The 8,920-nt window shown below is 38.0% G+C and overlaps 1 long non-coding RNA gene across 1 annotated transcript; it reads left to right on the top strand.

The window, feature by feature from the left end:
- Positions 1–3,954: 3,954 nt before the first annotated feature.
- Positions 3,955–7,163, top strand: LOC147890298 (uncharacterized). Its single transcript, XR_015542805.1, has 7 exons — positions 3,955–4,102; positions 4,208–4,249; positions 4,335–4,405; positions 4,516–4,619; positions 4,721–4,882; positions 6,195–6,304; positions 6,889–7,163. It is a non-coding gene; the product is annotated as an uncharacterized LOC147890298 (long non-coding RNA).
- Positions 7,164–8,920: the final 1,757 nt, after the last annotated feature.

Consider the following 8,920-nt stretch of genomic DNA (forward strand, 5'->3'; position numbering starts at 1 on the left):
TTGATGCAGTAGATAGAAAAGTAGCAAAGCATGTTTACCCATTGTCACTAAGTGGTTGAAAGAAATGCAAGATCAATTTTTTAATGTTTTGGAGGTGGTATCTAAATGGAACATAGAGCTACAAACTAATAATTTGTGATTACAAGCAAGGCTAGATACATTGAGCAGCAATTACAGGATATTTCATATGAAATAGAGGTGGAAGGAGGGTTTATGTCAGTAGATATAGTGGACAGTCTAAAGATTGAATTAGTGGTGACATCTCAAGGTGCTTGGGATAACTTAAAAGAAAGACTGTTTATTTTAGCTCAGCGGCCTTATGAAGCTTTTGCTTCAGAGGATTATACAGCAAATATATTGAAAGATAAAGTTCAGGAATGGAAAATATGATTCAAGAGTTACAACAACAATTGTTGCAGTTTCAACAGAAGTCCAAGACGACATCAGCACAACAATCTGGCCAATATTTTTTCTAAAATGTTGTCTGTGTAGGTACCCAAAGACATGGCACTAGGGATGAGTAATCAACGGAGTGGTCGAGTGGAGCTGAAAGAAGACTTTCAAGAGGATTCGATGCAACCAGAAGAAATGCTTCAAGCCTTTAAGGTTGTCCATGATTTAATTGGAGGAAACGAGGGTGCATTGTTGTTGACTAGCCATTCTGAGGAGATGTTCAATATAGTTCAAAAGAAAGATGATGATGGAACAAGTACTGTTTCAAAGAAACCTGTGCAGAATGTACAAGAGCAGTTTGAAGAACAAGTTGAAGACTAGTTCGAAGAGCAGTTCATAAGAGTTCAAAACTGATTCCAACCAGTTCAATTTTAGTAGATGATCATACTAGATCTACTACAATAGTAGATAAATAAGTGGGTTTGAGTCTCAATAATTTTGTGGCACAAAAATGATTGTTCCATCGGGTGTGCTAGTGTGGGCGAATGTAGCCCGAACACACTTATAAGCTCTTTATCTTCAGCAATAATATAGGATATATAGAAAACTTTAATAGGTGGTAGTTGTGCAACTGCTGATGAGGCGCTTATGCAAGTTAGTAAGAAACTGCCATATGTAGGAAGTTACATTTCGGCTCATATGTCTGTAATGAATTATTCCAAATGCAGATATGCTACTTCTTATCGAACTGTGTTTTTTCCAGTTCTATGCTTATTTTATTTATACTGTAATGACAAAAACATTCATAATACAAGGAATATGCAGTTGTTTGCCTTGATCGGATATCTATGTTGTAATGAATTCTGAGTTGATGTATTCTCTTTCAGAAGTTCTGAATGTATCCTCGATGATGCTATATTTCTACTAACAGATAGATTTTGGGATTTAATCTCTACCTGTTACAACCATGATTGATGAGTACTTAGATTGTAAACATGACTAAGCCTGAGCAAGTAGAGAAGTTTGATGGAACTAGTTTCCATACTTGGCAAACAAAAGCTAAGTTTGTGCTTGCGAAAAAGGGGATATGGAATGTTGTTAATGGAAAGGAAAAGAAGCCTACAAAAGGAGAAGCTGATTGGTTGATCAAAGACAAGAAGGCTCTTGCTATCATTGCTTTGGGATTAAGTGACTCATACATTCACCACATTGATGGCTTTGAAACTTCACATGAATCTTGGGATCATCTTCACACAGTATTTGGTGCACAAGAGAAATGCTTTAGATATACCTTTCTTATTAAGTTCCTTTGGCTACAATTGAAAAATGGATTGTGTAAACAACAAAGCAAATCTGGTTGAAGGAAGAACTCCATCAGCAAATGAAGAATCAAATTTTGTGGTAGATGCAGATTGGGCTTTCTAGAGTCCAATATTTTGAACTTTGGTCATCACTTGGTCATGTAGTGAATTTTGAGGTTCTCTGCCTGGATTAGTTCTCCAAAAATAATGTTATGGTTTTGCTTTAGTCCATATAGTCTTTGTAAATCACCTCTGGTCACCATATGATGTAGGCCATGTGATATGTGTTTGCTCCCATGGTACCTCTTGCAGACATGAGATTCTAGGTCCACACAAAGGCCTAAGATTCATCCTTGTACATGCAAGGGAGATAACCGGTCTTGGGGGGTCTTACCCATTTCTATAAACCTTGACCCTTGTGCACCTTTGCAAGCATGAGATCCTGGCCATAGATTTATCCTTGACCACCATGAGATGGCATGAGAAACTATGTGACTAGATGTATCCTTGACATAGCATTAGGCAAACCCTTGACGGGGGGTATGTTGGGATGTGTGTGATCAAGGGCTTTTTAGGTACATGTGTGCATCCACTAGCAGTCATACGGTTGTGTGTGTGTGTGTGTGTAGAAGAGGCACACTTAGTGCCATAGGCCATGACACAGGTGATGATGTAATGCAAAGGCGGCCCCCACATGGGGTGGTGCCTATGATTGTGGAGTTCCTATGATGTAGGAGAGGTGCCATTGATTTGGGCCACCCTCTCTCCATTTCTATAAAAGAGGTACTTCCCTCTCACAATGAATAGAACACCCATTTGAATATCTCATATGTTCTCACTCCCCTCCATGATGAAGCTCTCCTCTCTCCCCAAGTTCCAACAATGTTCTAACAAAGCACCCCTTTCATGTTGGAACATATCACACTAGTTCCATCAAGTGATTGTCATGTTTATGATCCTTCAATTAAAGATGCAACATATCAAGTTCACCATGATATGTTGAGCGATGCTCTTGAGATTTGTGATGTTGTTGTCATTCTTGAAGCGATTGTGATGTTGGTGATCCTTCAAAGTTCAAGCAAAGATGTAGCATATGAAGTTTACCATAATACATTGAGCAATGCTCTTGATATAGGAGACAAGTTTTTGTGGTGAATGCTGAGGTTCAAAATATTGATGAGCATGCTAGTTCTTCTCCATCTAAAGTGCACTGCTGTCAAGCATAGGACTAATCCTTCTGTGAAGAATGGATGGAATAATGTTATTGAATGAAATTCACACTTTGAGAAAGGGTTATACTAGCAAGAGCTAAGAGATTTGATGTTCAAATTGCTCGATCAAAATGCTAAAGGATCTAGATACTCAAATCAATGGCATTTAATGCTATAAAGTTTCCGATGGAGGTTATTGAAGGTGATATCGTAGTATTCAAGATTTTCAAAATTGGACGTGAGGCTACATGGATGAGATGGTTTGTGACAAATCTTGGAGTATGCAAATTCGATGCTAGATGATGATATTTTTTGATGATCAAATTTCCATTACATTGGAAAGAACCCAAGGATTCAACATCAAAACATTATGGAATTGGGACTGTTAACTATTTCTTGGAGAACACAGTAGACGTATCCTAAAAGCCTTGCCTTGTGAGAATATTGAAACTTTCTTTGTATGATGTACACCATTTAGTGATGAGGGAGTGTTGATCTTGGTCTTTCATGTGTGTGAACCCTACTTTGATGTTGGTGATCGTGCTAAGTCTCACTTTGCAATCCTAGCCAACATCATGAAAGCAAATGATTGGTGACGTGTTGCATGTTCTACTCACGCTCACCACCTGTACTTGCCTTGCACTAACTAGTGTTCACAAAAAACCTGCAAGTCTTACAATAAAACTTCAAAATTTTAGGTTTCACCTGACAATTTTCTGTTCGAAGGTTTATGGAAATTGTTCTTGTAAGTGTTTCATAGGGATTTGACTCCTCAGAAGATTAAAAATGCAAATTTTATGGGTTTTCATTCATAAAACATGAGTGTTTTTTAGTGTACTAGAATCTAAAATCAAGGTTTTGCTTAGAATATATAAAAGCTTAAATTTATATAGCTTTATATAAATGGCTTTTTAAAGAGAGAGTTTAGTTGATGGAGGATCACGATAACCTGGTTTATGGAGGAGGTTCAAGATAACGTCTATCTCCCTGTAAACTATAAGGCTTTGCCACGCTTAAGTAAGCCTCCTCTAACATGATTTGCTAGAGGATTTGCCGTCTTTCACTAATCAACCACTCCCTCTCGAACTTCTCCCTTCGTTGGCTTCTGTACACCTACTCGCTGTCTCTCCCAAAATGATGAGATGACGAGTTCAAGCTCAATACAATACCGCAAAGTCGAGTTCTTGATCTCTACAGGTGATTTTCAACTATCTATTATAGATGCTTTAGTTCCCGCGTCCCATGCTCTGCCTTCCATGTTCTTCACATAATGACACTTTGGGTTTGTGCACTGTAATGCAGGTCTTGGCTCTTGAGTCCTCAAGCTAACAACGATCCTCGAAGGTGCTCCTACAATTCCTAGCTCCCTTCGACAGGGTATTTGCATGCTTGCAATTTGCACAATACCTACATTGTGATTTTGATGCAGAGGTAGACGTGATTAGAGCAATCGTTGCAGTTCCCAATACGAGCGAATTCAGGAGCTTGCTTCATTTTTCGGTGTGCTGCTTCATTTCTTGGCCCCTCTTTGTTTTTCTTTTGAGCTCCTTCATATGCTAATATGTTATTGTGATTAACTCTTTTGGCTTTGCTTGATGACCGGAAAGCAGATCTTCCAATCCAGCTCTCTACCCTTCTCGTATTCTTGACTGGAGTGTGCTGCCTACGTGAGAAACAGATTGGGCATAGCGAGTATCTACCATAGGCGTTCCAGGTAATTGAATACGAGGGATTAGATTTTTTGTTTATCAAATCAGCAAATCTCGGGGGTAATAAGCGTAACACATTGCCCAAATTTTCTGGTTTTCATTGTAGACATCCATCGTCACAACTCAGATTTCTGAGTGGATTGAGACGGATGATTGAGTGAGCTCTTGCAAGATGGAGAGAATGTCCATGGGCTGCTCTTCATATGCCTTGCTCTGTCGGTTGTCAAGTGTTGACCTCTACACAAGCTGGCAGCAGCAGGAGAACTAGGTGAGTTGCGAAGTATGAACAATCTCATTTGTTGTGCACTGCTCTCTCTCTCTCTCTCGCACCAGCGATGGCTTTCAAGTATCACACAAGTCTAACATGTATGGGACTGCAACGCCAAAAGCCAGGGCTATGGGATTGCAACGCAAAAGACAGGGGAAGATCACGCAGGAAACTTGCCATAGAGCCCATTTAATAGTAGAACGTTTTTAATTAGGACAAGGCGGAAGGCAATGAGCCGAGAGCTAGAAACGACCTTGAAAAGCCTCAAGGGGAGCGGCAAAATGTTGCTGGATAATGGAGGGATTCGATGCATAGCCAACTCTTTGGATTTCGGGATGCATAGCCTGCTCTTTGGGTAGAGGGATTTGAGATGCAGCCCGCTATTTGGGTAGAGGGATTCGGGATGCATAGCTTGCTGTTTGGGCAGAGAAATTGGGGATGCACAGCTGGCCGTTCAATCAGGGTTACAATCTACTTTACGGTGAAACTCAATCCTCTGCGCTTGTTTCATATTTCGTAAGAGATCCCTGGAGCTACAGCTAGTTGACATAGACCGACACATGAAAGGCAATAGATCGATGTTTGTGTTCATCCAAAATGCATGTTCCTGTTAATCCAACTAAATATCCAAAGTTTCCCGGTAGACTGTAGAGCCAACGATGAATAAATGCTGCAAAAGTATTCAAACAGCTATGTTGCACAGCTTGCATCCTGAGTAATAGCTTGCTAGGAACTTGCCAGCTCTGCTGCCACCTAATGCTCCCCTCTGATGAACCCAGCTATGGGTAATGATTCTCTGTACCTAGCTGAAATATACTGCAGAGTTTAAACCAATATGTGTTGCTTTCACAGACAAATCAGTTCCCTTGTATTCGTCCTTTAAATTGCTCTCTAGAATTTCGAAATTGTATTACAGGAACCATTGAAACAATATAATAATAAAGCAGGAACTGTAGTGTGTCATCAGTGGGAATGTGGGATGCCCCTTTAAAGACTACTCTTTTCCTCTCTTTAATGCAGCCACATCGTCTGCCTTTTACTTTAGGAATGAGCTTGCAACCCTAGAGTTGAGCAAGTCAAGCATCTTTCCAAGGAAAACAAGAACACCAGAACCTCTGAAAACCAATGAGACGGATTGGATTTCTATTTCAGGGATCCTATACATGTATTTTGCTGTTTTAGGGATCCTATACATGTGTTTTGACTAGGTAGATTAGTATTAACCCATGGTAAATCGAATGCAACTCTTTTTCAAACTTGCTTCATTTTCTTTATAAGGTGGTTTCTTATGTGCTGTCTTTGGTTTGAGCAGTGACGGCCACTTGAGGCAGTTCATTCGTGCTCGTCGAGCATCAGCCAGAGTTCTAGTTAGGTGCCAAGCAAGTATTTGTACTTATTACGCTGTTGTTTTCTCAGCGTCAGGTTTGTTGTTTTCTTAGTTCGTTTTACATAAGGTTTTACTTCCTTTGAAGCACAAATGTTTGCAACTTGAGTAGGCACTGCATATTTTTCTGAGAACATCTCTTTGTTTTTGGACCAGCTTGAATGTACATTGCCTTATCATAAAAGTATAGTTATGAACATGTATGTGAAATGATATATGTGTAATTCTTGATTCGACTTTCAATTACTTGTTGTTCGACCTAAATTTTGCTAGCACCTAAGTAGTCATTGCATTGTAATTTTTTTTCAGATTTACACCCAGCCATGAGTCAAAGACAAACAACTCTTTTTTCTTTTCTTGGGATGATGAGATTGATTTCTCCTATGAAAAGAAAGAGAGTGAGGAAATTATTGTCTGATGTAGCATCATCCTCTCACGTGTCATGTGACTCGGATGTGGAAGAGGTACCAGGACTGGGTGTAGAGGATGAGGTGTTGAGAATTAAAAATGCTTGTTTAGCTTGGAATGATTCTTGGGCTATTTCTTTTGAATGGGCATTCTTTGACAAAAAGCTTGGGCATATTTTTTGTACTATATGCCAAAAAATTAGGAAATGCTGCAGTGAAATTGGCACTATTGGATCGGTGAATATTCAACTTAGTGCGATAAGATGTCATGCCACTTCAAAACAACACAAGTGGGCATCATACTCACTAAACTATGGGAAAAAAGCCCTTCATGAAGGTATCCAATGGCAGTTAGGTGATGTTGATGCTGGAATTTTGAATTTATTTCTAGCTTCTTATCATGTTGCAAAGGAAGATAAGGCATTCCTAAAATTTTCAGCAGTTTTGGATTTATTGCATATGTGCGGGAGTGTGTTAGTGCTTTGAGAGTTATATCGCAATGAAAAAGTTGCTCCAACATTTGCCACCTATATTAGTGAGTCTATTTCACACACAACAATGGAGAGGTTGAACAAGGCACCCTTTTTTGGTCTCTTAGTTGATGAGTCTACAGATATTTCAGTCATGGAGCATCTCATTGTGTATGCCACTTGCATCTATGATCATGAGCCTCGGGTTTCTTTCTTAGGTTTGATTGAAGTGCATGACAGGACAGCTAGGGGCTTGGAAACTACAATTATAAAGTTCTTTAGAGAATATGGTATAGATGAATATGCCTATGCTTGTTTAGTCTATGCTTCTATGGAAATTATGCTTCTTTGCCATTGATGAATGCCTATGTTTATGCTTGCTTATGTTTCTATATGCTTCTATATCTTTATGCTTCTATGCTATTTATGCTTTATGTTCCATATCTTTATGTTTTTATGGAAAATATGCCTATGCTTCTATATGCCTATGTTTCTAAAGTCTATGTCTATGTTTCTATTGGTGTTTCTATATGTCTATGTTTCTGTATGTGTATGCTTCTTTAGTCTTTACATATGTGAATGGCATTGTTTATGCTTCTATGTTTCATTGGGTTTAAGATGTAGCTCATACTGTTTTATTGGGTCTTTGTTTCTACAGAAATTATGCCTATGTTTCCATATGCCTATGCTTCGTAGGAAATTATGCTTCTATGCCATTGATGAATGTCTATGTTTATGCTTGCCTATGTTTCTATATGCTTCTATGCTATTTATGCTTTATGTTCCATATCTACATGCTTCCTTATCTTTAAGCTTCTATGGAAATTATGCATGTGCTTCTTTGTGCCTATGTTTCTTTAGTCTATACCTATGTGAATGCCATTGTTTATGCTTCTATGATTCATTGGGTTTAAGATGTATTTAAATTGGAAATACTTCATTTCTCTCTTGAAGCTAGACATAAAGAAAATTGGAATAGCCTTGTCTATATGGTATGGCAGTATTTCTTTTATTTGCTTATGGTATGGCAGATTCACTTTTATGTATTTCTTTCATTCGCTTATGGTATGATATTCCACTTTGTATGATTCATGCCTATATATGTCTATTTATGTTTATGATTCTATGTTTATTTCTATATATATAATCCTATTTATGTTTATGATTCTATGTTTATGCCTATTCATATAACCATATGTATGTCTATGTTTGTGATTCATGCCTGTATATGCCTATATGCCTATTTCTATGTTTATGACTATATATATGCCTATTTATGTTTATGATTCTATGTTTATGCCTATATATGTCTATTTATGTTCATGAGTCTATGTTTATGCCTATATGTATGCCTATGTTTATGCCTATATAGGTATTCTGATTCGTGATAGCATGGCTTTTTTTAGTCTCTCTCTCTCTCTCTCTCTTATAACATTAAAAATTTAATTTATGCTTCTATGTCATTATGCTTATGTTCATGAGTATGTTAATGCTATGCTCATGCTATGTTTGCCTATGTTTATGCTTTTATGCCATTATGTTTTTACATTTTTGTGTCTCTATGCCTATGTTTCTATATGCTTCTATGTCATTAGGCTTCTTCTATATTCTTCTTTAAGTGTTGTTACATGGACATTTAGCTAGCATGTTCTTTCCCATCATTATTTATTCTATTTGAGTCTTTTGGTTTTATTCTTGTGTGTGTGTGTTGCTTGTCATGACAATGACTTGGATGTCTCTTCTCTAGAGGTGTTTTCCCCAGTGCTTTTGGTTTTTT

The sequence above is a fragment of the Dipteris shenzhenensis genome, chromosome 19 (assembly GCF_047967505.1).
Source record: "Dipteris shenzhenensis isolate YYH24624 ecotype China chromosome 19, Dip_SZ_1.0, whole genome shotgun sequence".
NCBI classification, from domain to species: Eukaryota; Viridiplantae; Streptophyta; class Polypodiopsida; order Gleicheniales; family Dipteridaceae; genus Dipteris; species Dipteris shenzhenensis.